Source organism: Aquarana catesbeiana, linkage group LG03 (genome assembly GCF_042186555.1).
Source record: "Aquarana catesbeiana isolate 2022-GZ linkage group LG03, ASM4218655v1, whole genome shotgun sequence".
NCBI lineage: Eukaryota > Metazoa > Chordata > Amphibia > Anura > Ranidae > Aquarana > Aquarana catesbeiana.
In genome coordinates, this window is record NC_133326.1 from 604,735,224 (window position 1) to 604,759,560 (window position 24,337).

General features: G+C 46.6%; 1 protein-coding gene across 6 annotated transcripts in view; it reads right to left on the reverse strand.

Moving 5' to 3' along the window:
• The window catches only part of ZMIZ2 (zinc finger MIZ-type containing 2), a 72,710-nt gene extending 50,957 nt beyond the window's left edge, over window positions 1-21,753 (reverse strand). The window contains exons 1-2 of one of the 6 annotated variants that reach the window (XM_073622172.1): window positions 21,549-21,753; window positions 1,451-1,577 (exon numbers count right to left, since the gene is read on the reverse strand). The gene's annotated coding sequence lies outside the window, so the exon portion shown is untranslated. Of the gene's footprint in view, window positions 1-1,450; window positions 1,578-18,758; window positions 18,836-21,548 lie in introns of all 6 variants that reach the window. The other 5 variants (XM_073622171.1, XM_073622170.1, XM_073622173.1 and 2 more) reach the window with 5 other exon arrangements.
• Between the last annotated feature and the right edge of the window lie 2,584 nt (window positions 21,754-24,337).

Here is a 24,337-nt window from a genome sequence, read left to right on the forward strand (position 1 = left end):
ATAAGGATTCATGAGCAACAAAATTATCTCTGTCAGGGACTTCAGGAAAAAAAGTCCATCACGAAGTAAGTTCTCTCATGTAGCCCTGTAACAAGGCAGGCATATTTTCACAGTTTTCCTGGTGTTTAAGGAAATCTAGACCCATGTATGGCTGACCCAAGGAGTTAACGTGGCCCAAAATGTACGGAATGACAAATTTCACCCTAGATTCCAATCGCAGTATAGTCCCCGACCCCCCACCCACGTCACGTCCCGTCCCTGAAGACAACAAGAATCCCAGCACTGAGCGCTGTCTGCGATATGGACGAGACTCTAGGTTATTTTTATTCCTACTTGTTTCCCTTTTAAGGCCCGAAGAATGTGCTTTTATTTGTGTCCCTATTGAAGCAGAGATGTGGCAATACCAGCTGCATGAGCAAATACACATCGCTCCTGATCTTCTCAGTCAGTGCAAGTTCTGAAATGTCTGTCTGGGGGCAATTCTGTGCTGCAACCACATCGACAACATGCATAGTGGAAAGTGTAAAACCACGAGAACAAAAAGCTACATAAAGTACAATGTCATGCACTTGTTTACTGTAATGCTGCAAAGGGCAGTTATGTGCAGTAACCCATGATCAGTGAATGGCTGTGGGGAAAGTTGTACATTACTGTCTGAAATCGTTTTTTGGTTGCCTTTAAGGGCAATGTCAGACAAGCGTCTAGACAATGCTTTTAAAAAGGGGAAACCATACTCTGCAAAGAAATCTGCACAATCCCCTATCAACATAGGCAGTGCTGACAGGAGAAACAGCAATGATCTTCCCCCCCGCAGGGAAAGTCATCCCCGCTAGGAGAAGACAGCGACCATCGCTAGCAGCTATAGCAGACACTTGCGATAATCAAACATATTTGGCAGGCTGGTTGTACCCAAGTTGATCAATCGATCAACTTGGTACATTCAGCCTGCCCAATAATGTTTTGAATCTCAGCCAGTTCTTGCTGAACCGGCTGAGATTCGAACCGTGTATGGCCACCCCAAGGCTGCTTTCACACTGCTTCGCTGGCAAAAGTGCATAGCATTTTTGCTGCATTTGCGTTTTTTTCCCCTGGACATGTGACTGGACTAGGAACTTCCCACAGTTGCGTTACATTTTTAATGCGTTTTTGCCATGGTTTCTAGTCATTTGAATGGAGAGGTGCATTTATGGTGTGGAGAGTCCCATAGGATTTAAAAGAGATGCATTTCGCTTCCCAGTTTTTAACAAGTTTTTCAGAAGAAAAAAAAAAAGGGGGGGGGGGGGGGTGAATCAGTGTGAAAGGGCCCTAAAAGGAGAGACCTGAGGATCCAATCCCATGCTGCATTACACTCAGGAACTGTACTGATTCTGGAACAGAGCAAAATGGTGACACGTCTGCCCCAGCATTAGCTCAGTTCCCTGGAAGTCATCAGTAGCAGAACAGGCATTACCTTCTCAGGTAGGTAGGTAGTTGTATGGGAAGAACGAGCCATTCTTGAATCCTCCACTCTGAGCCCTTCCCCCATGAAGGTATGGGAGGGCGGAGAAATCCAATTCGAATGCCAAGCTGTTCCAGCTCTGCAGGGGGTAGACACAATGCACTCTTAAAAAGAACTGAGGGTAGGACACAAAGCACATTTACAAGAACTATTTTCTAAACAAAAGATTTGTAAAGCTTCTAATCATAGAGCCATTTATAACCTCCAAGTATACAGGAAAATCTTCAAATGCACTGTGCTTCCCCGGTACCAAGAGCAATCTGCTGGTCCTTGCAAGCTCTGTATATATCCAGAACCAACACAAAAAACAGAGTCTAATCTTAAAAGCAGGTTTAAAGAATCAGAAGGGTAAATATGCAGTTACACCTGATCAAGTGCCTTGATCACAGCAGATCACCAGGGGGAAAAAAAAACAACAAAAAAAAAAAAAAAAAAAAAAAAACACACTTTAATAAAACAGGTCATAACAACAGATGTTGAAGAAACCATGTCTAGGGAGCTGGCATCAGGAGAGATGTGAGCAGGAATGGTATCTTCTGAAGTGAACAATTCAGTAAACAAAAGGGTGATCATGTACAAAAATGACTCCCAAGGGAAGACAGGAAAGGACTGGACTTGTACCCTGGATAGATAGAGTACCTCCACTAACTTCTGGGGCCCCGAAACATGGTAGTGGAGGTGCTCTACCTAGGCAAGGTACCAGCCTGGTCTCCTCCTGCCATACTTGAAGAAAAATAGCGGAGGTACTCTACCTACCCAGGGTACAAAGCCAGTCTTCTTCTGCCATACCTGCGGACATTGGTGGAGGTACTTTAGCTACCCAGGGTTAAAGTTCTGTCCTATCCTACTATACTTGGGGGATATCAGTGGACGTATTTTAGCTGGCCAGGGTACAAGCCTTATCCTTTCCTGTCATACTGGGGAACATTCTGTACATGGCCACCCCGTGGTTCCTGCAGTGTTCACTCAAGAAGACATCATTCCTGCTCAGATCTCTGATACCAGCTTCCTAGGGAAAGTGTCTTCCGCAAATGTCAGTATGACCTGGTGTTTTATTGGAAGTGCCCTTCCCCCTGGTCAGACCAGATTCCTCCTCTTTCCCCCCCCCCCCATTCACATCAGGCTTGTCTTTCAGTTCCCAAAACGCTACAATGTTCAAGATATAGAATCCCCTTTTTTTCCAGGGAGCCCATTCACACCTGGTGTTGCTTGCAACCCGTAGCTTGAAAAAGGACTTGAGCCTCTTTCCATGGGATAGGGGGTGGGGGGGCACTGCAAGTGGAGGTGTTTGCAATACCTGGGGGTGGTCTCCGAAAACTCACTTTATTTGTTAAAAAAAAAAAAAAAAAAAATAATTGGATACAAAAATTGGAAAATTGGATTAAAAAGAGATCCACACTCTCCACTTGTCACTCTTGGTGATAAATAATGAAAGCACATCCTAAATTTTGCATAGTCGCCAGAACAGACTTACAGGGGAAATCCTCCCATTGGGACAAGAGTTCTGGTGACCTTGGTAACAACTTCTCATTATAGAGGGATTTCCCATCACTACCTGTTTTGGCTATGGGACAGGAAGTGAAGGGAATCCCCCCCAATAAGACTCAGAAGGCTAAAAAGTGACAGAGGTTATAGCCCTCCCATACTCTAACAAAAAAAACATATTATATAATAATAATAAACACCACACAGTGGTTAGTTCTATTTGTGCACTTTAAATTACGATTGTTTAGCACTGCACAAGTCATAACTGATGTGCCGAATCATTCTATTCGGTGAAATTCAAGAAGCCTGCTTGGACCAATTGCAAACACAATCCCTAGGTCACCAACGGATATCCTTCAGTAGTTCTACTGTAATGTCCTAGAAGGGAAAAACTACAAAGCCTGTATATGGAATACCAAACTGTAAAAGCGTATAAATCACATAAAGTACTTTCAGGTAAATATTATAAAGATCTCCAAAATACACAATACATAGCTTTCCCTGTGGTCTGCAAGTACTTTTAAACAGAGCCCACCGATCAGAGAACAGTCAGTGAGCCGTCAGATTTCCACAGCCAATCACTAGTGTTCTCCCAAGATAAGACTAGTGCTGGGAAGGTCTGCACAGTGCATAAACACACACATTCCAGTGATAAGACCTATCTATAAAAACCAATCATCCCACAGTTGGGCGATTCCCCTATCTATTAAAAGCAATTGGCCCTCTATTTCATGTCTGGGGCTTACATCATACATCCCAACCTGCAAAAACTAATTTCAGGGAGGTGACGCTTCGCACCGCCCCCCTCCCAATAAAATGCAGCCTTACCAGTGCCAATTAAATGCAGCCTGATCACACAGCTGCTGGAGCCTGGGGTCTGGCTTCTAGGGCCAAAGGTCCAGCCGGTAGGGCTGCTCTGTGGCAGTGTGACAGGCCCAATCAGGAGATCGCCCTGCACTTGTGCGTGTCCGGGAGCCCGAAGCCAAATGTGGGAGACTTGGGATATCGGTTACATTATTTATACTCGTCCACATTTCCACCTGAAGAAGTAGGCCTCACTCACAGCTATGCCAGGCTCAAGGCCAGAGATGCCACAAACAAGTAATAGGCCGAGCCATGGTACGATCCAGTGAATTGTGGAAATTAGCGCACCCCAGAAAGACATCTAGCCAAGACGGGCCATAGTATTAGCAAGTGCTAATAAGCTGTGTTACAACTGCACTCTGGGAGAGTTTATTGGCGGGTGGTACACTCGGACCAACTACCAAAAATGTTTGTAACTCTTGGTAAAAGTTGGAACCTTTGGCAAGGTCAAGGAGAGCAGACTTTTCTGTCAGATTTGTTCCCACTGGAAATTTTTCTTTCTCTCCCTGTTCACCAAGGCAGAAAGTCAGGGGAATCTCCCTACTGGGGACACAGACATCACTAAAATGTTTTCAGAACTTCCAACCCTTCCCTTGTTGAATCTATGCCATAAAGAAAATTAAGGCAGTTCTGGAGGCAAAAGGGGGTCCAACCCAGTGCTAGCAAGGTGTACCTAATAAAAGTGGCCGGTGAGTGTGATATCGATATATCTATGTCTCCATCCATTTGTGCCTTCATTCATCACGCTCCATATATCAGGGCTCAAAATTTCACGTCCTGAGCTACTAGCCAGACCTTAAGGGTTACTCGCAACCAGTTGCCCCACCCAACCCCTACCCTGCCCCTAATTATGCCCTCATAAATTATCTCATGAAATGACACTTAAAAAGGTTTTATGCAGAACCAAGTGATAAAAATATTAAACAACTTTATCTGTGCCCAACAATGCAGCTGCCTCACCCGTGCCCAACAATGCAGCATCACCCGTGCAGGCGAAGAGAGGGGAGGAAGAGGATTGGCGGCCAGATCATCAGAGAGCAGGGGACATCGCTGTCACAGCTGTACAGCCCGGCCTTCCGGCCCGGTTACTTTGAACGGCTCCCTTTTAACCTTGCCTGCCGGCGGTGCTTGCAAATTCCTATGCATTCCCAGTATAAGGGGATTGGAAAGCACATCAATGTTTTTATTAACATTATTATACAGGATTTATATATCACCAATGGTTTGTGCAGCGCTTTACAACACACTAGGGCAGACAGTACAGTTACAACACAATGCAGGAGGAATCAAAGGGCCCTGTCCTTTAGTTCTACTTTAAGGCCCCTTTGAGGCGCTTGTAAACTGCTAGTAAAACACTGACTTTTGAAGAGCTTTTTAGGCACTTTCTATTCATTTCAATGGAGAGGGGCGTTTTTTCACCACCCTGCCAGCGCACTGCACTGACCCAGTGTGAGAGCATTCATTGATTTTAATGAAAATAGGTTTTTGTGAGATTTTCAGGCGCTTTTTTTAGCGTGAAAGGGGTCTTAAGCGGAAGTAAAACGCATCCATAAAACAGTTTAATTTCCGGCACGTGCTGGAAATGTAACACTCCCATTGGTTGTGCTCTCAATCAAACCATCCAATGGCTGGTGTCCCTAACTGATCCCATGTGCAGCATCATGGCAGTTGTAGATTAAACAGAGGCAAAGATGGCAGCTTCCTTGGCTAAAAACAATAGTTTACTTACACTTTAAGTCTTGGCCAAACACTGCTTCTTTATAGATACTGTACATGGAGAGAGCATTGTTACCCTAGTGTTCACCGGATCACCAGGTGAAGGCGGGGAATAAATAAATATATATATATATATATATATATATATATATATATATATATATATATATATATATATATATATATATATATACATATATACATATACACACACACACATTGTGTGAGGTCAGGCAGCAGCCCCCCCAACACTCCAGCTTAGGCGTCATGAGCAAGGTAATTAAAAGCTACATCCAAGAGAAAACCTTTATAATAAGGCTGCACAATTCAAAACCATTTGAGTGAGTATTCAGATTTAGTGACAGGGTCTCTTGAAGGCATTACAGCAGACTATGATGTATGGGTGGGGCTTTTTCAACTGACAGAATCAGGCCTTTGATTAAACACAACCAGAACAGGCATCTGTACAACAACAGAGGCTGATGCATGTCATGGATTGCCGTTACCAGACAACCAGTATACACACACCTCACATATAGCAGAACCAGTGTTCCTCAGGAATTTACCAATGGCGTAGCATTCCTTAACAGTTATAGAACAAACATACTAACTGACAACGTATTACTCCAGTATTGACCATCCTCCACTACAGGGTTGCAACAAACATGCATTTGCAGGCTTATGCAATAAACGTTACCTACAGTAACCTAATGGATTCCAGCTCACACTCATCACACATACCTCCACTGTTGGAGGCATCTTTTTTTTTTTTTTATGACTGAAAGTAGCGCTAGGTTATCTAACCCGCATATGCACATTGTGTTGTTTACAGGCATATTTTAGAGCAGTGTACACAGGAGTACAAAAAAAATAGGCCCCAAGGTTGCGTTCAGAGCACAGATCAACACAATTTACGGCCATACACACACACATATGAGCATACATTTATTCCAATGGCCAGAATAAAGTAACATTGTGGCCAGTAGAACATGTGCACACTCAACGCAATAGGTGTATAAGCAAGCACATATACACATGCATAAATGTGCATACATTACAGTGAGGTAAAAAGTATTTGACCCCCTCCTGATTTTGTACTTTTGCTCACTGACAAAGAAATCATCAGTCTACATTTTGATGGTGGGTTTATTTTAACAGTGAGAGAAAGAACAAAAAAATATCCAGAAAAATAAAAAAAGTTATAAATTGATTTGCATTTTAACCTCTTGCCAACCAGCCGCCATCGTTATACGGCAGCAGGTTGGCATGGTTGCGCAAACCGCCGTAGGTGTACATCGGCTGTCAAAAGTGCCAGATCTGTCCGTCGCAGTCCCACAAAATAAATAATATCCCCTATTTTGTAGACGCTATAACTTTCGCGCAAACCAATCAACATACGTTTATTGTGATTTTTTTTTTCTACCAACAATATGTAGAAGAATACATATTGGCCTAAACTGATGAAGAATTTTTTTTACTTTTTTTGGGATATTATAGCAAAAAATAGTTTTTTTTTCAAAACAGTCACTTTTTTGTTTATAGCGCAAAAAATAAAGCGCAGGAGGTGATCAAATACCACAAAAAAAATAAATAAATAAATAAATGACATAAAATTTTGTTTGAGCATAACATTGGACAACTGCGCAATAAATCCTTCTGGGGCTAAAGTGGTTAATGAGTGAAATAAGTATATGATCACCTATCAGCAAGATTTCTGGTTCCCAACTGTCTACAAGTAACAAGCTGAGATTATGAGCACTTTTAAAGGGAGTACTCCTAATCTCAGTTTGTTACCTGTATAAAAAGACACCTGTTCACAGAAGCAATAAGATTCCAATTTCTCCACCATGGCCAAGACCAAAGAGCTGTCCAAGGATGTCAGGGACAAGATTGTAGACTTACACAAGGCTGGAATGGCCTACAAGACCATCGCCAAGCAGCTTGGCGAGTGAATGACAACAGTTGAAGCGATTATTTGCAAATGTAAGAAACACAAAATAACTGTCAATCTCCCTCGGTCTGGGGGCTCAATGCAAGATGAGGAATTGGCCCAGAACTACATAGGAGAATCCTGTCAATGATCTCAAGGGAGCTGGGACCAGAGTCTCCAAGGTAACACACTACGCAGTGAAGGACTGAAATCCTGCAGTGCCCGCAAGGTCCCCCTGCTCAAGAAAGCACATGTACAGGCCTGTCTGAATGATTCAGAGGAGAACTGGGTGAAAGTGTTGTGGTCAGATGAGATCAAAATCGAGCTCTTTGGCATCAACTCAACTCACCGTGTTTGGAGGAGGAAGAGGAATGCTGCCTATGACTCCTCTTGTACCAAATTTAACTGGAATGTTTGCCTTAATTTTGTTAAGCGCTGCGCAAACTGTTGGCACCATATGAATACTATATAATAAAGACCACAAGGACACCATCCCCACTGTCAAACATTAAGGTGGAAACGTCATGCTTTGGGGGCGTTTTTCTGCTAAGGGGACAGGACAACTTCACCGCATCAAAAGGACAATGGACGGGGCCATGTACTGTCAAATCTTGGGAAGAGAACCTCCTTCCCTCGGCCAGGGCATTGAAAATGGGTCGTGGATGGGTATTCTAGCATGTCAAAAACACACAAAGCAACAAAGGAGTGTCTCAAGAAGAAGCACATTAAAAGGGGTTGTAAACCCTCGTGGTTTTTCACCTTCATGCATTCTATGCATGAAGGTGAAAAACCATCTGTAGTGCAGCACCCCCCCAGACCCCCCCCCCCATAATTACTCACCTGAGCACGGTCTTTCCATCACCGAGAATGAGCACACCAGCTCCAGCCAGTGTCTCGGGTCCTGATTGGATAGACTGATAGAAGCACAGACATTGGCTCCCACTGCTGTTAAGCAAATCCAATGACGCTGGAGTCAACAGACGCAGCAGCAGGACACGGGAGCACGTCCGCATGAGTGCCCTGAGGGAGAGCACTTCTCCAACGGGGCACTTGAGAAAAGGGAGGAGCCAAGAGCGCCACTGAGGGACCCCAGAAGAGGGGATCAGGGGGCCATTCTGTGCAAAACCCAACTGCACAGAGGAGGCAAGTATGACACGAAGGTAAACAAAGGTTTAGTTATCCTTTAATGTCCTAGAGTGGCCTAGCCAGTCTCCAGACCTTAATCCCATAGAAATATGTGGAGGGAGCGGAAGGTTCGCCTCAAAACCTTAATGACTTGAAGAGGATCTGCAAAAGAGGAGAGGGACAAAATCCCTCCTGAGATGTGTGCAAACCTGGTGGCCAACTACAAGAAACGTCTGACCTCTGATTGCCAACAAGGGTTTTGTCACTAAGTACTAAGTCATGTTTTGCGAAGGGGTCAAATACTTTTTTTACTCATTAAAATGCAAACCAATTTATAACTTTTTCGAAATGCGTATGCGTTTTTCTGGATTTTTTTGTTGTCATTCTGTCTCTCACTGTTAAAATAAACCTACCATTAAAATTATAGACCGATCATTTCTTTGCCAGTGGGCAAACGTACAAAATCAGCAGGGGATTCCCTCCCCCCCTCCCCACTGTACACGACATTAGAGGCATTTTGTCTGCAAAATTCTGGCCTGAAATAAATCCAGCATATGTGAAGCATAAAATCCTATGCCTGTGTGCAGAATGCATTCACACCTGAGCAGAGCGATTCAGACATTTTTTAAATTGAAGGTTTTGTGCAAGTGCATGAGCATTTTAGAAGCCGATTACAAGCCTTTTACATGTCTACCTGTTTTATGGATCAAAAAGTCTGTCAATGCTGGAAAGATTGTCATTCTGTTGCACCCCAAAGACATCAGCAAGGCACCTTCATCACCAGCACATTATGGCAATAAGCAGAGAAAAAAAAAAAAAAAAAAAAAAAAAAAAAAAAGTTTTTTTTTTTTGGTTTACTACTGCTTTTAGGCTCCATTCCCACTTGTGCGACTTGTCATGCAACTCTGGACATCAAAGTTGCATGACAAGTCGTTCCATGTTTTCCAATGATACCTATTCATATATGCAGGACTTAAAGTTGCAGCAACTTCAAAAGTAGTTCATGCACCATTTTGGTCCGAATTCCATGCAACTTAAGGGCCATAGACTTCAATGTTAACCATCAGAAGTTGCATGAAAGTGGTACCTGAATGTTATACAATGCAACTTGTGTGCAACAGTTGTCCACGATCACTGGTCAAAGCCATATCAAAGTTGCAACCATCCAAAGTTGGCACAACTTTGGAGTCGTACAAGTGTGAATGGAGCCTAAGGGCAGGATGTACCTGAGAGGCCCCTGCCACTAGCATGACAGCCCCCAGTGGAAAGTAAACTTACAAACAGCTCTGCGATCCTGCATGGCCGGAACAAAACAAACAAAAAAAAAAAAATTTATATTAAAGTAGAACCATTGTTGCTGCTCTCTCCTCTCCCCTGAAGCAAGCCTTTGGGGAGATCACATGAGTGCCCATAGAATTTGTAAGTACAGGCATACCCCACTTTTAAGTACACAATGGGTTTGATTACTAAAGCTGGAAAGTGCAAAAATCAGGCTCACTTTTGCAGAGAAACCAATGAGCTTCTAACCCCAGCTTGTTCAATTAAGCTTCGGTAATAAAACCTGGAAACTCATTGGTTTCTATGCAGAAGTGAGCCTGATATTGCACTTTCCAGCTTTAGTAAAAAAGTCCATTGTGTACTTAAAATTGGGGTATGCCTGTATACACAAAAATAATAATAACACAGCATTTTTACTGAAGTCTGTGGGGCCAAAAACAACCAAATTTTCCTCCAGTTAGGTGTCAAGAGACAAGCGTCTGTGTTCTCATATGTGAACAGCTACAACTGAAATAGATTGGATTTAGGATGGTGACAGTCTTGGAGATGCAAGTGTGAATGGGGTCCAAGGCTCACTGCATTGCATCCCAACCACGGCCCTTCCTACCTGGAGTTTGCATGGTCTCCCTGTGTGGGTTTCCTTGGGGTACTACGGTTTCCTCCCACACTCCAGAGACAAATGGCTCCTCTAAAATTGGCCCTATGGTATGTGAATGAATGCATGCATGCAAGTTGGGAACCTTATGCTCACTAGGAACTCACTGTACTAACTATGCAATGTTAGTACAGGGATCTCCCCGCTGAGCTATTGTGTTCTGACAGAAGGAACCCCCCCCACCAGAACACACCGGTCAGTGATCACAGCCATTGGCTGCAAGCATTGAGCAGATGGCAAATGGCTGCTGGTCTTCCAGATGTTAGGCCAGCTTCTGTCAGATAGGCTGTTGTATTCACTGGCTGAATGACAGACAATATGTTGAACTGGCCAATATTAGGCCCATGTACGCTAGCCCTTCGACTGTAGGACCACCGAGGACAGGGACTGATGTGAATGTACAATAAAAAGTATATGTAAAGCGCTGCATAAACCCTTGGATATATAAATACCTGAAATAAAAAGGAAGCAGGTGAAAAATGAAGTACAGACACACCACTGTTGTTCCTACAGAAGCCAGCAGGCATGGCATTGACCTAGAACTAAACCTGTACTTTTTCTTAATCACTACCTGGAACAATTATGCAACAAGCAAAAATCAGAACCCTCAGATATGAATACTTGCTCTAGATCAGCAACGCAAAGTGATCGAAACAAATACCATGACAGCCAGTAAACCAACATTTTGACACATGGTCATCGACAGCCGCATCAATTCCCTGACCAAAAAAAAAAAAAAAAAAAAAAAAAAAAAAAAATCAGATATAAGGAAGAGCCCATTTCTAGCATGTGTTTCATAGTACGCATTACAGAGCCATTATCTTCCTTCACTACCCAACAAGTCAGTGGCATATCAGAAGTCCGGACGCTTCCGGCAGGGCGCAAAGATAAAGATGACACACCCAGAATGTGCAAATTCAAAAAACAGCTTGCTTTTTTTTTTCCTTTGAGTTCAAAGAGATAACAAAATGCATTGCAGAGTACAGACCTAACAGCAAATCATACAAGGATATAAAATGGACTTGTTCTTGGATGGTAACTGCCATATTGGGGGGAAAAAAAAAAAAAAAAAAAGGGAGGGGGATGATCCAATTACTCCATCCACACATTTGAGAAATTGATCCATGAATGATCAATTTGAGATTTGATAATGATCCATATTGGGCCTAACAGGTACTAAATAAAAGCAGAGAACAACAATGCCAAAATCACAAAGATCATATAAAAAGATACAAATGCAAGAGCTCAGCTTACCAGTAAATAACGGGAAGTATTATTATCCTCATAACATACAAGGACAACCCTTCCATGGCAAAACAGAGCCCTGTACACCATTCTCAGATATGTGTATTATGTGACATATGACCCCCAATGTTCCCTATTAAAGTGTGAGGATGGACATAGGAATACATTATAGCAGGCCAATTATTCAAGAAGTATTGGATCAGCATGACAAACAGAATTTATAAAAAGGGGGCAAAAAAAAAAAATGGTAGCCATGTTATTTCCCTCAGTACAGTGATCACATTGACCAAATTACACAATTTTCGGAAAGCCGGTAATAAGATGCAGTTTTAAAATCAACTGATTGGGCCTTTGCATAAAAATATTACAAGACTGTAAAAAAAAAAAAAAAAAAAAAAAGTGTATTTCACTCTAACTTACGTTATTTCCTCTAAGGCCTCATTCACGCTGGTAGCAAGTTTATCTATGGTCAATTGATTGTTAGAGGCAGTTGATCTGTGATTTTCAGGGGCAATACTGCTTCCTCCTAAATGAGTTGTTTCTGGCGATATTTTGCAACCATGTGCTAAGTGGCTGTCATGCAAATATAGTACAGTCCAACTGACTTTAACCACTTCCCACCCGTAGGCCGTCATATAACGTCCTGGACTTTGAGTGGGGATATCTGAATGATGCCTATGGGCATCATCCAGAAATCATCTTTTTTCAGCCAGCGATTCTGTGCACTAACAATCATAGCGGCAGTTCAGCCGCTTGATCATTCTTACAGGCGTTGGGAGGGGGCGTCCCTCTGGTGCTGAGTCGGAGAACGAATCGGTCGCCACTGGAAGTTGAGCATAGAGGTTTCCAGTGACCAGAAGGTCCCCAGTCATCTCTATGACCCTCTGACATCACGTCCCGGCTAGCAGAAGTAAACAATGCTGGGGACATGGCTGGAAAGGCAGAGAGGTTTTTTTTTGTTTTTTGTTTATTTTCCAGCCTGAAGGACAGATGTGGGGTCTATAAGACCCCACATCTCTCCATAAAGAGGACCTGTCACGCACTATTCTTATTACAAGGGATGATCAAAAATGTATTTTTTTTTTTAAAGAGAAAGTGTATAAAAAAAAAATAAATAAATAAAAATGTAATTTTAAGGCGCCCCCTGTCCAGCATGCTCGCGCACAGAAGCGAACACATACATAAACAATGGTCGAATCACACATGTGAGGTATCGCCATGTGCGTTAGAGCGAGTGCAATAATTCTAGCTCAAGACCTCCTCTAACTCTAAACCATTAACCTGCAAAAAAAAAAAAAAAAAATTAAATCATCGCCTATGGAGATTAAGTACCAAAGTTTGGCGCCATTCCACAAGTGTGCGCAATTTTAAAAAGTGTGACATGTTAGGTATCTATTTACTCGGCGTAACAATCTTTCACATCATACAAAAAAATAAAACAAAACAAAATAAGGCTAACTTTACAGTTTTGTTTTTTTAATTCATGAAATTTTTGTTTCGAGGAATTTTCTAGGAAAAAAAAAAAAAAAAAAAAAAAAAAAAAAAGTGATGATTTTTACATGTAGGAGCGAAGTGCCAGATTTGCACGGATGGGAAGTGGTTAACATGACAAGTTACATTTGCCACACCAAAAAGCATTTAGAAAATGTGTGCAGACCTGAGCAGCTGCCATGTTATTTTGTAGGTGGGTAGTGGGATCGGCCTCCTGAATTAATGCCCCTTTGCTGCCCAGTGGAAGGATAACTTTTGGAGCAGTGTGAATGGTGAAAAGCCCCCCCGAGTTCTGTTGGGAGTTTGAGTTTTTAAAAAAATTCCTCAACTCACGCTGACAACACAAGCCCTCGCCCAGCTCCTATGTAAGGCATCAACCCGAGTCTTGTAGTTGCTCACCTTCCTTAAAGCGGGGTTCCCACTTAAAAAAAAAAAAAAATATATTAAAAAAGTCAGCAGCTACAAATACTGCAGGTGCTGACTTAATAAATCGAACATTTACCTGTCCCAGGGTCCAGCGATGCCAGGGGAAGCATTTTAACTGTGGGCGCCCGGCTGTGGCTTCACTGTGCATGCGCGAGCAGTCACTGGCCGCACAATCATCTGGGACTGGTTACGTGTCCCGGATTATTGACAAGAGGGAGGGGGAAGAGGCAATCTTCCTTCCTGCGCCAAGGGAAGTGAAGTCAGGAGTCCAGGCGCTATGCATCATGGGACTTGTAGTTCTGCAACAGCTGGAGGTCCGCTAATTGCATCCCTGTTCTAGGGCAACAACTAGACCTCTATTGGTAAAGTATGTAAACAATGTCACCCCAGGAGTAGAAAGCATGTTTACCAGCAGGATCACCAGGAGAAAAAAAAAAAAAAAAAAAAAAAAAAAAAAACAACACACAATGCAGTTACCACATCTAGGAACTGGTAAGCGGCAATAGATCCCGTTTTTGTTGTTGGGTTTTAGATGCACTTTAACCACAGGGCTCTGGTATAGGAAGCCGTTATGCACACTTGAGAAGAGGTCAGGCAGTTGGTAGTGTAAGTGTCACATTTTAAGTGACCTCTCACCTCCAACTCCCAAAAACTGGAGGCTTCTTCAGTCTGAGTAGATAAAGACCACAAGCATAGACCCCGAACAGAGGATTTCAGCAAGAAGCTGTGCTATGCGACCAATGCGATATCTCACTGGATCAATGACAGGCGACTACAAGTCTGGGAGGAGGTTACACTTTAAAAAAACTGCCCGTTTGTTTTTGTAGAAATATCAAAACTAGGCTGATACTATGGGCACGTTCCAAACGTTCAGTTCCGCCTGGTTCACACCTATGGAGGTTGCAGTTGATGCATATTCCAGGTGCATTTTGCAGTACACGTTTTTTGATCCATTGAAGTCTATGGAACCAAAAAACACAACCCGCTGGTCCCTGGCCCTTTCCATTAAATGCACAGATGTGAATGTGATCCAGAGGAAACCATGTTATATGGACTGCAAAACTGAAAACGCACTAAAAAAAAAACAAAAAAAAAAAAAAACACATAGCTGTGAACCAAGCCTTGAACGGGAACTACACTCTGGGAAAAAAAAAAAAAAAAAATAGGTCAATTATGGAATTTCTTTTGATACAAATTTACACAAAAAGTAATTACATTATCAACTTTGGTTTCAAAACCTAAAATTTAAACGTTCCAGTACCCACAGCTTTCCTCTGCTGCAGACCGGCCCTCGCTGTTCTTATGTACAATGCAGGACTGCATTGTATGTGATGTGATTGGATAGATGAGACCTGGCAGGCAGAGAAGTGAGGCTGCTTCAGGACTCCGGCTGCATGAAGAGTATTTGTACTTATTCCTTCCCCTCCCCCAAAATCAGCATTTAACCAATGCGGGGGGGGGGGGGGGGGGGGGGGTGTGTTTCGGGGGCTTGTAAAATGTAAATGCAGTCTGTAGTTGGGCAAAAAAAAAAAACCCCACACACACACACACACACACACACCCTAAAAAAAAAAAAATTTTCTTCAGCTGGCATTTTCCAGAGCACATCTGTATCTGTTGAGTTGCAGGAAAGAAATTCACCTCGGTTCCCCCATCAATACAGATAGTGCAAACTCATAAAATAAGCCCATAAGAGCTCAAATCCAGACAAACACTACATTTGTGTACTTTCGTATGATTTAAAAAATGACTACATGTAGTGTTAAACAGCTCTTAATATCACCCTAACTTTTCCTTTTTTTAGTTCTTGAGAAGCTGTGCTATGTAGAACCTGGCTATGTAGTCTGGCAGAGTGCCTGAACAGAATACTGGCAGCACAGAACGATACATTCCCTTTAGATAAACCATTCCTATAAAATGTATTTCAACAGTAATGAGTTCAGATGTAAGCAACTTCTAAAGCATAACCCTTACTAAACCCCACCCCTAAATGAAGCCATAATACCGCTCCTCTGCCGCTTCCCTCCTGCGCCAGGGCCTACCCTCCTCTGCCGCTTCCCTCCTGCGCCAGGGACCCCCCCCCGCTCCTCTGCCGCTTCCCTCCTGCGCCAGGGACCCCCCCCGCTCCTCTGCCGCTTCCCTCCTGCGCCAGGGACCCCCCCCCCGCTCCTCTGCCACTTCCCTCCTGCGCCAGGGGCCCCCCCCGCTCCTCTGCCTCTTCCCTCCTGCGCCAGGGCCCCCCCCGCTCCTCTGCCGCTTCCCTCCTGCGCCAGGGACCCCTCCCCCGCTCCTCTGCCGCTTCCCTCCTGCGCCAGGGACCCCCCCCCCGCTCCTCTGCCGCTTCCCTCCTGCGCCAGGGGCCCCCCCCCCCGCTCCTCTGCCGCTTCCCTCCTGCGCCAGGGGCCCCCCCCCGCTCCTCTGCCGCTTCCCTCCTGCGCCAGGGGCCCCCCCCGCTCCTCTGCCGCTTCCCTCCTGCGCCAGGGCCCCCCCCCCGCTCCTCTGCCGCTTCCCTCCTGCGCCAGGGGCCCCCCCCCGCTCCTCTGCCGCTTCCCTCCTGCGCCAGGGGCCCCCCCCCGCTCCTCTCCACAACCAGCTTCCAAGAGACTGAAAAGTCCCATTCCTCTGCTAAACATGTACCATAACCAAAAAGGAAGTCATTGTAGATGTATTTATAGTAATACATATAACAAGCTATTGCTATATTGTTTGGATGAAAAGTAATTTTTAACTTTACTTCCACATATACAGATCAGTAGAATATTAACCACTTCACGCCAGCAGTACGTCATATGATGTCATGGACTTTCAGTGGGGATAACTGAATGATGCCTGCAGCTACAGGCATCACCCTGATATTTTTATCCGCCCGCGATTCTGTGCACCGCAAGACCAATCATAGAGGCAGTTAAGCTGCTTGATTGTTCTTACAGGTGTCAAGAGGGGGACGGCCCCCCGCCCCCTCTCCAGTCTCGCCCATGCGATTGACAAGACAGAGAATGAATCACTTGCCGACAGAAGTTAGCCATATAGAATGCCATTGACCGGATGGTCCCCAGTCATCTCTATGACCCTCGGAGGCCTGGGCGCAACATTATGACGTCACGTCTGGGCCGGCGGATGTAAACAATGCCAGGGACTCGGCTGGAAAGCCTGAGACAGTTTATTTTGATCTCCATAAAGAGGACCTGCCACGCACTAATCCCCTTACAAGGTATATTTACATGCCTTGTAATAGGAATAAAAAAAAGTGATTAAAAAAAAAAAAAAATTTATATATCCCCCTCTAACTCTAAACAGGTAATCTGCAAAAATTTTTTAAAGGGTCGCCTATGGAGATTTTTAAGTAACAAAGTTTGGCATCATTCCACGAGCGTGTGCAATTTTACAGCGTGACATGGTAGGTATCCATTTACTCAGGCTAACATCTTTCACATTATACTATATTAAAAAAAAAAAAAAAAAGTCGACTGAGTTTAAATCAAATCCACCCTGATAGAGATGCATCTCTGGACTGAGTGACATCAGCGTGTGCCTTTTTCTGTTGCATGGATCGAAAATAGCGCAGGGATAGACCCTTGTGGTCGGCACTCTGGTTCACCCAAAGTGGATGGGAATTATTGAGCAGTGTGGTACTCTTGCAACTGCATAATAATAATAATTCAAATTTGTACCCCATTTAGTCCACAGGCTGAGCAAGAAACCCCCATCCCCCCCCCCAATTTTTTTTTTTAATAAAATTTCCACACTAAACACCATAGACAGAGGAATCTCCACCGACGACTATTGTAGTCAGCAGCCACAGTGTTCAATTTTTATACCGACTTTCCTCACGTCAGATGGTGCTTGCAGGCCACGCACGGCTCGAACTTCAGCCGATTTAGCAGGAATCGTCCAAAATGCAAGTCATCGATGGCCAGCCTTATTAAGCTTGCCATAGAAGGTTCAAATCTTGGTCAGTTTAGCAAGGACTGGCCAAGACTGAAACCATGTATGGGCAGGCCGATTGATTGTACAAGCAGCCTGCTGGAATTTTCATGTGATTATCGCCAGTGGCTGCAGCTGCTAGCAGGAATCGCTGTGTTCTCCTGGCTAGGATGGCTTCCCCCCCCCCCCCCCCCCCCGCTAGGAGAAGACAATAGCACCACAAGAGGGATTTACCCATCAACACTGACTGGTGATGGGGGGGGGGGGGGCTGCCAATTGTCAAAATATGACTGGATGCAGCCGTTATTCAGCCAACATTTTTCCACCTGGCTCCTTTGATTTTTCAATTGATTAATGTTTGGGCATGGTGTGTTTCTAGCTGTAAAAGTGTATGTTACTGAACTATTATTGGTTTTGTTTCCTTGTTCCTGAAATGAACAACAGCATTTATGGCTCCTTGTGATATAAAAATCGCCAGGTTTGTAAAAACCTGGCAGGGACCTCAGCTGGAAGCTTAGATCCTACTTATGTAGGCAAGCCCCCAGAACTGCATCTCCCAAGAGCCCTTTCCTGCACACAATGTGTGATCGGGATCTTGGAAGTCAAGACAGCTGGAGAGGAGAAAACAGTTATTAGAGCAGCCCAGACAGGACGTTAGGAGCACACTGGATTTATGGCAGAACAATACACATAGCTCTTTTTTTTTTATTGTTATTTTGCCCTGGCATACACTTATCCACACAAGCCAGCCCTGCCTCTGTAGAGATGTAATAGACAAATACTACAGCTTCAAAAAAAACAAACTAGTATCATAAAACATTAGCGAAACACCACGTTTAGAAAATCCTCATGTACTACAAAAAAAAAAAAAAAAAAAAAAACCACACACACACACACTTTAAAAAAAGGGATATAAAATCGGCCTTGGCACCAACCATATAATACTAAGCTCAACATACAGAAGTGGGAAAAAAAAAAAAAAAAAAAAAAAAACTAGATTCCATTTGACCACACATAGGTAACCAAAGTATACTGAGGACGTTTCCATCCACCAAACACAATGAGATGACTTGAGCTGATCATGGGATGAAAACACAAGATACAAGTTCAGCTAAACCCACCTGATCAAACGGAAAGCGGTATATCTCAACGTATGGCAGGTGGAGTGAGTGGGATCCATGGTTTGAATTCCAGAACACTGGAGACAAAAACACAACCAAAACTAACTGGTCACTCTGGGTATTCTATACAGGAACATCTACAGAAGATTGGAAACTCCAGGACACATTGTCTCACTTCTCCATTCACTACAGCTTCAGACACCAAGCAAAAGTCCAAGTTATAACTAAACAGCTTTCTATGTCACCCACCACGGGCTGTCAGGTCTACTGAGGTGTTCTACAAATCAAGTTCATCGTACAGGAAACTTATTTACTGGTCAATAGTCAAAGTCTGGTAACAGGCCCCAAAAAAATAGAATAAAAAAAAATGCAGCAATGCAACATGGTTCCAGGGAGAACCAGATCCTACCATACCCTGCCAGAGCCCGAGGGGGAGGGGACCGGATCCTACCACCCCCCCACCCACCCGCTGCAGAGCCCGAGGGGGAGGGGACCGGATCCTACCCCCCCGCTGCCAGAGCCCGAGGGGGAGGGGACCGGATCCTACCCCCCCGCTGCCAGAGCCCGAGGGGGAGGGGACCGGATCCTACCCCCCCGCTGCCAGAGCCCGAGGGGGAGGGGACCGGATCCTACCCCCCGCTGCCAGAGCCCGAGGGGGAGGGGACCGGATCCTACCCCCCCGCCCCCCCGCTGCCAGAGCCCGAGGGGGAGGGGACCGGATCCTACCCCCCCCCCCGCTGCCAGAGCCCGAGGGGGAGGGGACCGGATCCTACCCCCCCGCTGCCAGAGCCCGAGGGGAGGGGACCGGATCCTACCCCCCCCCCCCCCCGCTGCCAGAGCCCGAGGGGGAGGGACCGGATCCTAACAACCACCCCCCCCCCCCGGCTACCAGAGCCCAGGAGTAGTCAAACCCCACCATACACTGCCAGACCCCAGGGGCCAAAGTAACCTACTCCACAGATCTAAGGGTTGGCCTTATTCTGTCCAAAACGCTGGTAAAACCCCGGGGGGGGGGGGACCAGATACATCCCCATACTGCCAGAACCCAGGAGTAGCCCGAATCCCACCATGTCCTGCCAGCCCGGAGGGTGATCAGATCCCACAATACCAGACCCCGGGGGGGGGGTGATCAGATCCCACAATACCAGACCCCGGGGGGGGCTGGGGGTGATCAGATCCCACAATACCAGACCCCGGGGGGGGGGGGTGATCAGATCCCACAATACCAGACCCCGGGGGGGGGGGGGGGGGTGATCAGATCACAATACCAGACCCCGGGGGGGGGGGGGTGATCAGATCCCACAATACCAGACCCCGGGGGGGGGGGGTGATCAGATCCCACAATACCAGACCCCGGGGGGGGGGGGTGATCAGATCCCACAATACCAGACCCCCGGGGGGGGGGGGGTGATCAGATCCCACAATACCAGACCCGGGGGGGGGGGTGATCAGATCCCACAATACCAGACCCCGGGGGGGGGGGGTGATCAGATCCCACAATACCAGACCCCGGAGGGGGGGGGGGTGATCAGATCCCACAATACCAGACCCCGGGGGGGGGGGGGGTGATCAGATCCCGACAATACCAGACCCCGGGGGGGGGGGGGGGTGATCAGATCCCACAATACCAGACCCCGGGGGGGGGGGGGGGTGATCAGATCCCACAATACCAGACCCCGGGGGGGGGGGGGGTGATCAGATCCCACAATACCAGACCCCGGGGGGGGGGGGGTGATCAGATCCCACAATACCAGACCCCGGGGGGGGGGGGGGGTGATCAGATCCCACAATACCAGACCCCGGGGGGGGGGGGGGGGGGGTGATCAGATCCCACAATACCAGACCCCGGGGGGGGGGGGGGGGTGATCAGATCCCACAATACCAGACCCCGGGGGGGGGGGGGTGATCAGATCCACAATACCAGACCCCGGGGGGGGGGGGGTGATCAGATCCCACAATACCAGACCCCGGGGGGGGGGGGGGGGTGATCAGATCCCACAATACCAGACCCCGGGGGGGGGTGATCAGATCCCACAATACCAGACCCCGGGGGGGGGGGGGGGTGATCAGATCCCACAATACCAGACCCCGGGGGGGGGGTGATCAGATCCCACAATACCAGACCCGGGGGGGGGTGATCAGATCCCACAATACCAGACCCGGGGGGGGGGGGGGGGGTGATCAGATCCCACAATACCAGACCCCGGGGGGGGGGGGTGATCAGATCCCACAATACCAGACCCCGGGGGGGGGGGGGTGATCAGATCCCACAATACCAGACCCCGGGGGGGGGGGGGGGTGATCAGATCCCAACAAACCGAATCACAGACCCGGGGGGGGGGGTGATCAGATCCCACAATACCAGACCCGGGGGGGGGGGGGGGGGTGATCAGATCCCACAATACCAGACCCGGGGGGGGGGGGGGGGGGGGGCTGGTGATCAGATCCCACAATACCAGACCCCGGGGGGGGGGGGGGGGTGATCAGATCCTAGGATGTGGTTGCCAGACCTTCCTACCCCAGATCCGATGATATGATGCCAATCTTCAGGGACAGCTGGGTCCTACTCTACCCTACAGACCCAAGGAGTGACTGGATCCGACCAGATCCCACCGCACACATGTACCCCCCCCCCCCCCGATCCTCCCCCCGGTCCTCCGATCACACACAGAGCCGTGTCTGCCGAGCACACTGCCCACCTGCCCTCTATATATAGATATATATATATATCTATATATATAACAATGAGCCGTGTAGCCGCCCCATGGAGGACGGGCTGCTCGTTCTTACCTGGCCCAGGAAGCGGGATTCGGCTATGGCTGTCCGATCATGGTGCCCGGAGAGGGAAGGCGGACATACAGCGCAGGCTCTGGCTCAGGGGACGGTGCAGTGCATGCAGTGAGAGGGTGCAGCGCTGGGAAGAGGAGGCGGGGGGAGGGGCGGAGGGAGGGGCTACACACATCCAGCAATCCAGTCACCGTCAGATCCAGGCCGGGGCACGGCGGCGCAGAGTCCACCTCCTATCTTCTCTCTCCGAACCCGAAGCCTGATCGCCAATTGCACAATGCCCGCTCATTAATATTCAGAAGCTTCCTTCTTCTCCTAGGCTTTCTGGCCACGCCTCCTCCCTTCTGACCCCGCCCCAAGACATGGCTAGGCAGAAGCAGAGGAGCGCCGAGCTGGAAATGTGAGGAGGAGGGGGGGATGGGTAAGACAATGTATCAGTAGACGCAGGGCTGCTAACCCCTTCACTGCCAGACATTTATATAAGCAGAAGAAAGGGAGAGCAGCCTGCTGCAGGAGTGGAGCCAGGGGCTGACCTTGTCATGTTTCCTGTTAAATATGTCAAATATTATTGTCATTATTAATATAGGAAATATTCTTATTAATAGAAAATATTATTGTTTAGGAAACCCTGGAGAATAGTTGCTTGTTTGCAGGCTCTCTGGTGGTCGGCGAGGACATTGAGGGTTCGTTTACATTAGATGCGGACAAATGCGTCTCTAAACGCAGCATGAATACAAGGTAGGCTAGGTTCACATCGCAAAAAACGCACGCAAAATCACGCACGCAGAGAAACACGCCGCACTTCAGCAGACGCACCGGGCTGCCATTAGACTCGCTTCCTATCGCCATGGTTGGGAAATGCGCACAAAATTTTAAAGTATGTGTCCCCAGCCTGCAGAGAAACGCGCTGCACTTTAATTCTTATGTCACCCCTCCCCCCACAAAACGGCGTCCGTGCCGCGTTTTCACACATGCAAAACTGCATCATACTGCAGCACCAGGCGGTGCAATTTACAAAAAGGGGTCGAGGATTTGTTCTCCGTGTTTCACACAGATAGGGCAGCTCTCCCCACGACGTGTGCACCCCCAGGTTTTTAATGGTAACCCCCCACACACATCAGAAACCGAGCATGTTTTGGGTGTGGCGCAATTTTGCCAAATGGCCAGGCAGGACTTCTTTCCCCACATTTCTAATGGGGAGGTCAGCCTATCACACCAAGCGTAGTGGGACGTGTTTTTGAACACAATCCCGCTGCATATACAGTTTAGAAATCCATGTTATTTAATGGGCATAGTTCACACCAGTGCAGCGTAAAAAAAAAAAGTAAGCTGCGTTTTTTTCGCAACAAAAACATGTGGAAATGTGAGTAAACACACATAATTATGACCACAGGCATGCGCAGGGGGTGTGCCTAGGCACACCCTAATAACTATGTGCAGGGCAGATTCCCCCTACTGCCCAGGCTTCCCCCTGTGTTGCCCCCTCACCGGCCCGCAGTGCTGATGGCTTCCCAGCTGCTGCAAGGGATGTTTCAGGATGGAGAGCGGAGGAAGGGGCTAGTCAATATGTCATTTACCGGCCCCTTCTTTTTCTAAATGAACACACTCACTCATTGTGTTCATTCATAACTGAAGCATAGTAAACTGTTTACTATCCCCCAACTCAACCCATCTGTCTCCTCACACATCACCAACTTACTAACAGATATATCAGCTTGGATGCATACTTCCCAACTGTCCCTGATTTCGAGGGACTGTCCCTGATTTGGAGCAATGTCCCTCTGTCCCTTGTTCCCCTCATTTGTCCCTCATTTTGGTCTTATCCATATAGTTCTATATAAAATGCACTTTTTATCTTTCAAAAAGTGTTTCCCAGTGCTAAACCTTTCATCCAATTTCTAAATTGCTGCATGTGCAAATGCCAAAAGCCAATATAAAGGAATACTAGTGGTAAAAAAAGCACTTGTGCGTTTAACCAATCATTTTTTTTGTATAATTCTCCTTTAAGAGCGCGTGGAAGGGGATGTGTCCTATGCCTACATACTTTTGGTAATAGGTGTCCCTCATTCCCATTTCAGAAAGTTAGGAGGTGTGTGGATGTCATATGACTTCCACAAACTCAACCTATCCAAAACTGAGCTCCTGATATTTTCTCCCCCACGTACCACTTCCACTGATTTCTCTGTCAAAATCAACAGCTCAACTATCAATCCGTCCCCCCATGCCAAGGTCCTAGGTGTAATCCTGCACCCTGAACTCTCCTTTCGGCCCCACATCCAATTGCTGTCCAAAGCTTGCCGCCTCAACCTTCGCAACATCTCCAAGATATGCCCCTTCCTAACCAATGTCACCACAAAGCTTCTAATCCACTCCCTGGTCATCTCCCGCCTCGACTACTGCAACTCCCTCCTCATTGGCTTACCTCTAAATAGACTATCCCCCCTTCAGTCCATCATGAATGTTGCTGCCAGACTCATCCACCACACAAACCGCTCAGCGTCTGCTACCCCTCTCTGCCAATCCCTCCATTGGCTGCCACTCGCCCAACGAAACAAATTTAAGATACTAACAGTAACTTACAAAGCCATCCACAACCTGGTCCCAAAATACCAATCAAATTGTACTCTTCGCTCCTCCCAAGACCTCCTGCTCTCCAACTCCCTCGTCACCTCATCCCATGCTCGCCTCCAGGACTTCTTTCGAGCTTTTCCCATCCTATGGAATGCTCTACCCCAATCTGTCCGACTTTCTCCTATACTTTGTCCACTTTCAGACGATCCCTGAAAACTTAT